This window comes from Physeter macrocephalus, chromosome 5 (genome assembly GCF_002837175.3).
Source record: "Physeter macrocephalus isolate SW-GA chromosome 5, ASM283717v5, whole genome shotgun sequence".
In the NCBI taxonomy this organism is placed as follows: domain Eukaryota; kingdom Metazoa; phylum Chordata; class Mammalia; order Artiodactyla; family Physeteridae; genus Physeter; species Physeter macrocephalus.
The window spans coordinates 6121090-6130403 of record NC_041218.1 but is presented as its reverse complement, the minus strand read 5'-3'; the positions used below and the strand labels follow the sequence as shown (position 1 = coordinate 6130403).

Here is a 9314-nt window from a genome sequence, read left to right as displayed (position 1 = left end):
ACCAGCGCCCCCTGCATTGTCAGGCAGATTCTTAACCACCGCGCCACCAGGGAAGCCCCTCTTTTTTTTTTTTTTTTTTTTTTAGTACATCTTATTGGAGTATAATTGCTTCACAATGCTGTGTTAGTTTCTGTTGTACAACAAAGGGAATCAGCCATATGCATACATATATCCCCATATCCCCTCCCTCTTGAGCCTCCCTCCCACGCTCCCTATCCCACCCCTCTAGGTGGTCACAAAGCACCAAGCTGACCTCCCTGTGCTATGCGGCTGCTTCCCTCTAGCTGTTTTATATTTGGTAGTGTATAATGTCAATGCTACTCTCACTTCGCCCCAGCATTCTTTATTATGGCTGAGTGGTATCCCATTGTATATATATACACCACATCTTTATCCATTCATCTGTCGATGGACATTTAGGTTGCTTCCATGTCTTGGCTATTGTGAACAGTGCTGCTATGAACATAGGGGTGCGTGTATCTTTTCGTATTCTAGTTTTGTCTGGGTATATGCCCAGGAGTGGGATTGCTGGGTCATGTGGCAGATCTATTTTTAGTTTTTTGAGGAACCTCCATAGTGTTGTCCATAGTGGCTGCACCAGTTTACATTCCCGCCAACAGTGTTAAGAGGGTTCCCTTTTCTCCACATCCTCTCCAGCATTTATTATTTGTAGACTTCTTTTTCTAAAATATAAATTTATTTGTTTATTTATCTTGGGCTGTGTTGGGTCTTCGTTGCTGCGCGCGGGCTTTCTCTAGCTGCGGCGAGCGGGGCCTACTCTTCGTTGCGGTGCGCGAGCTTCTCATTGCGGTGGCGTCTCTTGTTGTGGAGCACGGGCTCGAGGTGCGCGGGCTGCAGTAGTTGTGGCACATGGGCTCAGTAGTTGTGGCGCACGGGCTGCTCTGCAGCGTGTGGGATCCTCCTGGACCAGGGCTCGAACCCGTGTCCCCTGCATTGGCAGGCGGATTCTTAACCACTGCGCCACCAGGGAAGCCCTGTCGACTTTTTAATGATGGCCGTTCGGACCGGTTTATCGCACAGACTGTTGAAGAGTCTGGGGGCAGTTTTCTTGTAGAAGGTTGCGCTCTGATTCGGGCGCTGTGGCTGCTTGGCGTTATTTAACTTGTGCCTATATCCCGCTTGCTGCCCATGACCTGAAGTGAGCTCAGGGGCTTGATGAGATCCAGGTTAAACCCTTTTGACAGGAATACCTCCTATTGTGTCACATCAGGCCCTGCTGTTAGTGAGGTTAAGGACATAATTACCAGATCTCCTAATCCTGAAGGCCCATTGCCTCCCCCTTTGTAATTCATCAGTAATCTGTAGGGTGAGACGTCTGCACCTTGGAAGTCAACTGCTCCCCACGACTTTCAGTCAGTGGTTTTCAGTGCCTCAGTGATCGTGCCTGAATCTGTCCTGTTGGGGCTGCCACGTGGTGATCTTCTCATCTGGACATTCCTTCCGCAAGTCTTAGCTGGTACACTTCTGTCAAGAAGGCCGCCCCTGCCCCCTTTGCCTTTTTTTAGTAACACTCTTGTCTCGTGGATTTTTGTTGTGGTTCTTGTTGTTCAGATGTTATAATCAATTACAAAATTAGCAGATTTAATTACACTCTTGTAGAATAGAATAGGAGAATTGGCTTGCCATGGACATATGCCCAATAAATGGTTAAGATGCCTATTATACAAAGAATTCCTCTAAATTGTTAAGAAAAAGATTTTTAAAACCCCGAAGACAGGGACTTCCCTGGTGGTCCAGTGGGTAAGACTCCACGCTCCCGATGCAGGGGGCCCGGGTTCGATCCCTGGTCGGGGAACTAGATCCCGCACGCATGCCGCAACGAAGAGTTAGCATGCTGCAACTAAGAAGTCCGTGTGCCGCAGCTAAGACCCGGTGCAGCCGAAAAACAAAACAAAACAAAAAAAACCCAAAGACAAGTGGACAAAGAATAGGACCAGGCAGACAATTCAGAGAAGAGGAAATGGAAATTGGTGATGACCATGAAAAGATGCTTAGCCTCAGAGTCATCAGGGAAACACAGATCTGAAGAGCAAGGTACTGGCTTCCTCGTTCAGTAGCAGAAAGTGAGCTGATGACTCGATGCTGGTGAGAGTGGCACGGTGGGTGTTCTCGTACGTTGCTGGTGGGGGAACGGGGTGGGGGGGCAGTGAATTGCTGCCTCCTGTTTGGAAAAGTAATCAGGCATTATCCATGAACATGAAAAATTCATATTTTTCTTTGAACCCAACTTTTCTACTTTGGGGCATGTAACCTGTGGAAAGAAAACACATAGGTGGGACTTCCCTGGTGGGGCGGTGGTTAAGAATCCGCCTGCCAAAGCAGGGGACATGGGTTCAAGCCCTGGTCCGGGAAGATCCCATATGCCACGGAGCAGCTAAGCCCATGAGCCACAACTACTGAGCCTGCGCTCTAGAGTCCGAGAGCCACAACTACTGAAGCCTGCACCCCTAGAGCCTGCGCTCCGCAACAAGAGAAGCCGCCACAACGAGAAGCCCGCGCATAGCAACGAAGACCCAATGCAGCCAAAAATAAATAAATAAATTTATGAAAAAAGAAAAAGAAAGAAAACACATAGGTACCCAGGTGTTGATTACAGCCTGGCTTGTAGAGGTTTAAAGAAAAAAAAGGAAGCAACCTGAATGGCCCTCAGTAGGGGAACGGTTGGATGATGGATGAGTGAGGCCTGTACCCAGGGACTGGGGAGGCCTGCCAGCGTATTGTGTAAGCAGCTGCTCCTCGCTCCCAGGCCGGGCATTGTGGTGAAATGCTAAGTCCCAAGTCCTGGCTTTGGGGACGGGAGGGGACACTCATTCTGGAAGCTTCCATGTGAAGGAAAGGGAAGGGGGCAGAGAATAAAGAGCAGCCTTCCCAGCGTGTTGTGAATGTGCTTTTATACTGTAAAACATAATTCTAAAAAGAAGGGCAAAGTGCATGTTTATTAGACTAGTCCCAGCCCACTTTCTTCTTTTGTGTCCCACGCAGAGCTGGAGTTGGAAAGCTGTTGTGACCCAGAGCCGCTGCAGGCGTGGAGGCTCAGTGGCCTTTGGGGGCCGAGGGTTCAGCCGGGAGAGCGCAAACGCACGCGTTTTTCTGGCGAGCCATTTCTTCCCTCACCCAGCCCTATCCCTAGGTGAAACACTCTTCCGTTTCTTCTGTTTTCTTTGTAGCGTATCCTCTACAGACATTTTAGGAAACAGGGTGAAATGTACATTTTGCAGAAAAATAGAAAGAGGCAGAAAAAAATCACTGCAGGTCCTAACCGCCACAGTTGGCCTCTGTCCTCATTTTGATATGTTCCTTTTTCCCTGCGTTTTTTACCTGGGTCCATGTTACGTACAGTTTTGTATCTTGCTTTAAAAAAAAAAATGATCACAAGTGTTGTTGCTGTGCTGAGTAAAACCCATGAGCCACAACTACTGAGCCTGCGCTCTAGAGTCCGAGAGCCACAACTACTGAAGCCTGCACCCCTAGAGCCTGCGCTCCGCAACAAGAGAAGCCGCCACAACGAGAAGCCCGCGCATAGCAACGAAGACCCAATGCAGCCAAAAATAAATAAATAAATTTATGAAAAAAGAAAAAGAAAGAAAACACATAGGTACCCAGGTGTTGATTACAGCCTGGCTTGTAGAGGTTTAAAGAAAAAAAAGGAAGCAACCTGAATGGCCCTCAGTAGGGGAACGGTTGGATGATGGATGAGTGAGGCCTGTACCCAGGGACTGGGGAGGCCTGCCAGCGTATTGTGTAAGCAGCTGCTCCTCGCTCCCAGGCCGGGCATTGTGGTGAAATGCTAAGTCCCAAGTCCTGGCTTTGGGGACGGGAGGGGACACTCATTCTGGAAGCTTCCATGTGAAGGAAAGGGAAGGGGGCAGAGAATAAAGAGCAGCCTTCCCAGCGTGTTGTGAATGTGCTTTTATACTGTAAAACATAATTCTAAAAAGAAGGGCAAAGTGCATGTTTATTAGACTAGTCCCAGCCCACTTTCTTCTTTTGTGTCCCACGCAGAGCTGGAGTTGGAAAGCTGTTGTGACCCAGAGCCGCTGCAGGCGTGGAGGCTCAGTGGCCTTTGGGGGCCGAGGGTTCAGCCGGGAGAGCGCAAACGCACGCGTTTTTCTGGCGAGCCATTTCTTCCCTCACCCAGCCCTATCCCTAGGTGAAACACTCTTCCGTTTCTTCTGTTTTCTTTGTAGCGTATCCTCTACAGACATTTTAGGAAACAGGGTGAAATGTACATTTTGCAGAAAAATAGAAAGAGGCAGAAAAAAATCACTGCAGGTCCTAACCGCCACAGTTGGCCTCTGTCCTCATTTTGATATGTTCCTTTTTCCCTGCGTTTTTTACCTGGGTCCATGTTACGTACAGTTTTGTATCTTGCTTTAAAAAAAAAAATGATCACAAGTGTTGTTGCTGTGCTGAGTAAAAAAGTCTCTACAGATGTTATTTTATTATTTACTTATTTATTTGTTCATTTATGGCTGTGCTGTGCAGCCTTTGGGATCTTAGTTCCCCGACCGGGGATGGAACCCGTGCCCCCTGCAGTGGGAGGTGGAGGCTTCACCACTGGACGGCCAGGGAAGCCCCTGCAGATGTTATTTTAAGTGGCTGCATGATGTCCCACCATCTGGAGACACTGTCGCTTACTCCCTTGTTTCCGTACTGGTGGACACTCTGGTTGATTTCACTTTTTTGGAAGTGCTGGACTTCTTTGGGCCTAAACCTCTGTGTCCATGTCAGACGGTCTCTGTTGGAGTCCCTGTGGCTAATTTAGTACGAGGGGCAAAGGGCTGAGCTGCTGGGGAGGGGGGTTGGGCACACGCACGCTTGCCAGCACTGGGCCTCACGGACACAAAAGTCATGTTGAGGCTTTGGTAGGTGAGAAGTGGAACTTCTTTTTTTTTTTTTTTTTTTAATTTTATTTATTTATTTTTGGCTGCGTTGGGTCTTCATTCCTAGTTGTGGAGAGCGGGGGCTACTCTTCGTTGCAGTGCATTGGCTTCTCTTGTTGGGGAGCACGGGCTCTAGGCGCGTGGACTTCAATAGTTGCAGCACGCGGGCTCAGTAGTTGCGGCACGTGGGCTCTAGAGGGCACAGGCTTCAGTAGTTGTGGCTCGAAGGCTCTAGAGCGCAGGGTCAGTCGTCCGGCGCACGGGCTTAGTTGCTCTGCGGCATGTGGGATCTTCTGGACCAGGGCTCGAACCCGTGTCCGCTGCATTGGCAGGCGGATTCTTAACCACTGCGCCACCAGGGAAGCCCTGGAACTTCATTTTTAATTTCTATTTCTTTGCGTCCCAAGTGAGAGCGAGTGATTTCCACGTGAATTGGCTGTTTGTACTCTCTTTACTTTGTCAAGATTTTATTTATTTTTTTTAGCGACATCTGTGCGCTTTGCGTGTATTAGTGATATTAACCCATCAGCACAGTCACATTTTTGTCCAGGTGTTGATTTCCCTTTAGTTATATTTCTCTTAGTTTTTTTTGTGGGTTTTTTTACAATTTTTTTTTAATCGTTCAGGACCTTATTTTTATGTAGTGAATCTATCGATCTTCTCTCTCTACCCTTTAAATCCACGAACCTTGTTGCAAACTGTGCCCTGCCTCCCCCTCCCCCGGGGTCCAGCACAGCTTCCCCTGCGGCTCGGCCGTAGCTCCACGCAGACTCCGCGGCCGGTGGGCTTCCCCGGCTGCCCGGCCAAGCTGTGCAGGGCTCGGCGAGGTTGGGGCGAGGGCTGGCGGCTGAGGTCCGGGGCCTCGGGGAGGAGGCGGGCTGCGTGAGGCCGTTGCACAGAGGAGCACAGGTGAAGGTGCCGGGAGGGGGGGTGGAGAAGATCCGCCCGCGTGGGGTCTACAGGCTGTGGACGGGCGTTTGTGAAGATGGTTTGCAGGGACCCCTCCACCTCTGCCCTGCGCGTCGTGCCCACTTGGGCAGGCTGCAGGCGGCCACGCGGCCTCCAGGGCTCCCTCCCGGGTGGCCTCCCGTGAGCGCCCACGCGGTCACCAGGGTTCCCTGACGCTGTTTCACAGCGATGGTGTGGCCCGGGGGCCCAGGCCTGAGAGCTGACAGGCCGGTGGGGCGGTGAGTCCTCAGGCTGAAGACACATGAGAGTAGAATTAAGAGGAAAGCCTGGGTCCCTGATGCCTCTGAGGTCGCCCGTGCAAGGCCTCTCGCCGCCTACCTGCCGGCCGCCCTCGGGGACAGCCCCTCCCCCAGCGCCAAGGGCATCAAGAAGATCCTGGACAGCGCGGCACTGAGGCGTACGATGACCGGCTCAGCAAGGTCTTCTGTGAGCTGAACAGAAAGAACATCGAGGGCGTCATTGCCCAGGGTATCGGCATGCTGGCCGGCGCGCCCGCTGCCGGGGCTGTGGCCGTCTCCACCGCCCCAGGATCTGCAGAAAGACGAGAAGGAGGAGGAGGCCGGGGAGTCAGACGACGACGTGGCATTTGGCTTGTGCAACTAGAGTTGCGCTCCCCTGCAAATAAAAGCAACCCCCCCTTTTTTCTTTTCTGGCCATGCCACGTGGCTTGCGGGATCTTAGTTCCCTGACCAGGGATCAAACCTGGGCCCCCCGGCCCTCGGCAGTGAAAGAGCGGAGTCCTAACCACTGGACCACCAGGGAATTCCAAATAAAACCCTTTTGACATTAAAAAAAAAAGAGGAAAGTCTGAAACCCAACTGCCAGGCGCCAGTCCCTCTGTGATGCCGGAGGACTGGAGGGACTGGGAATTCTTGCTGGTGTTGCGCAGAAAAGTGTGCAGCTGAACCGGCTGCGTGGGCTGGGGGGTAGCCCTGTGCCCTCAGGGGCCTCATCTGGTTGTCGCCACCCCACTGCAGTCCTGTGTGTGGCCCAGGCAGTGCTGGGCAGTGGACCCCCTGCGGGGGGAGGTGGGGCGGGCGTGTCTCACCGTGGGAAATTAACTGTCACACGTTGCTGGGTACCTGAAGGGCTCAGGAAGATGGCGGTCGCCCAGGGAAGCGTCTTCACTTCAGGAGGGCGGTCTGACCTCAGGCCCGGGCTGGCCGCTCTGGGCTCTGTCTAATGGCGTGAACGTGAGGTGTGCCGAGGGCCCGCCAGCCCCAGACAGCGCCCCTTTTGCCTGTCGAGGTGGCTTCTCCTTTGTGAACGCCATGCGTGCCTAGCAGGGCTGGCTCGTGAACCTGTGTCAGCCCCTCCTACTGATCCAGGGCTGGGAGAGTGGGATTTGGGGGCAGGAGTTTGTTTGGAAGGTGCTGGGTGAGGAGGAACCTTGGGGAGTCTTTTGGGAAGGAGGTTCCCTTGCTGGGAAGGGCAAGGCTGGGCCACCCCGATGTGGGTACCAGGGCAGGAGGAAAGGAAGACGGGTGAGGGCTGCCTGCAAGATGAACTTGTGTGCCAGCAGAAATCTCACCAGGCTCAGCAGGCCCCAGGGCTCGGGGCCAGACAGGCGGCCTAGGTGGGAAGGTCAGCTACAGCCACCTACCAGCCCTCACCTTAGGCACGTTACTTGGCCCCTGTGCCTCAGAGTCCTCATCTGTAAAATGGGGAGATTAACAGTACCCTTCAGGCTTCCCTGGTGGCACAGTGGTTAAGAATCCGCCTGCCAATGCAGGGGACACGGGTTCGAGCCCTGGTCCGGGAGGATCCCACATGCCGTGGAGCAACTAAGCTCGTGCGCCACAACTACTGAGCCCACGTGCCACAACTACCGAAGCCTGCGCGCCTAGAGCTCGTGCTCCGCAGCAACGAGAAGCCTGCGCACCGCAAAGAAGAGTAGTCCCTGCTCGCCACAACTAGAGAAAGCCCACGTGCAGCAACGAAGACCCAACGCAGCCCCCAAAAAACCAGCCAATCAAACAAAGAAACAAAACAGTACCTTTCAGGACTTCTCTGGCGGTCCAGTGGTTAGGACTCCAAGCGTCCACTTCAGGGGGCACGGGTTTGATCCCTGGTCGGGGAACTAAGATCCCGCATGCCGCGAGGTGTGGCCAATAAATAAATAAATAAATAAATACTTTTTTAAAAAAGAAAACCAGTACCTTTCTCAGAGGGGTTAAATGGTTTCGTGTGTGTGAAGTGCTCAGAGTAGAGCCTGTCATGTTCAGTAAGTGGCCATTATTATCGGGTGACCAGAGCTGTGCCCTGTGGCTGCTGCCTTGGGTGTATAGGGCACCAAAATGGCTCTGCCGTCCCCAGGGCTGGCCGAGTCTGGCTCTGAGCCACAGGGGCAGGTATCTGTGACCTTTCTGTGCCCGGGAGCTCAGGCCCCCATGAGGCGAGAGCAGATTAGATATTAGCATCTCCAGAAGACACGAGGTGAACTGGGGACAGCGAGAGGAGGCCGGGAGGTCCGGGAGGGCTTGTGGTGGCAGCGGGCGTGAGCTGAGTGTTCACTGACGACTCCCGCTGGGCTGGCAGGGGGAGGGAGGTAGCCTCCACATCCAGGCCCTGCTGGTGTCAGCCTGGGTCCGGCCTGAGAGGTCTGTGGCTTCCTTTGATGGGGAGCCCATCCAGAGGCCTCCCGGGGTCTGGGCATGTGTGTTGGATGCTGGGGGCAATGGGCAGGCTTGGCCTTGGCAGTGGGGCAGAGCCCTGGGCCTCAGTGTAGGCCCTGCTTTCAAAATTTATAATGGGAAATCAGATGCTTTTATTTATTTATTTGAAACTTTATTTTATTGAAGTATAGTTGATTTACGATGTGTTAATTTCTGGTATACAGCAAGGTGAGGCAGTTACATACGTACATATATTCTTTTGCATATTCTTTTACATTATTATTATTATTTTGGCCGGGCTGAGCAGCATGCGGGATCTTAGTTCCCCGACCAAGGATTCAGCCCGCACCCCCTGCAGTGGAAGCGCGGAGTCTTAACCACTGGACCGCCAGGGAATTCCCTCCTTTTACAATTGTTTATCACAGGATGTTGAATATAGTTCCCTGTGCTATACAGTAGGACCTCGTTGTTTATCTGTTCTATATAAATAGTTTGCATCTGCTAATCCCAGACTCCCAATCCATCCCTCACCCACCTGGAATCAGATGCGTTTAAACTTTTGTCCATTAGACTCTCAAACTACCTGTCTTTATTTTTATTTTTTATTTTTTTTTGCGGTACGCGGGCCTCCCTCTGCTGCGGCCTCTCCCGTTGCTTTTAAACTTTTGTCCATTAGACTCTCAAACTACCTGTCTTTATTTTTATTTATTTATTTTTTTTTGCGGTACGCGGGCCTCTCACTGCTGTGGCCTCTCCCGTTGCGGAGCACAGGCTCCGGACGCGCAGGCTCAGCGGCCATGGCCCACGGGCCCAGCCGCTCCGCGGC

At 52.4% G+C, this 9314-nt stretch overlaps 1 pseudogene; it reads left to right on the top strand.

Moving 5' to 3' along the window:
- Window positions 1-6041: 6041 nt before the first annotated feature.
- On the top strand, window positions 6042-7156 carry LOC114486367 (60S acidic ribosomal protein P2-like; annotated as a pseudogene).
- Window positions 7157-9314: the final 2158 nt, after the last annotated feature.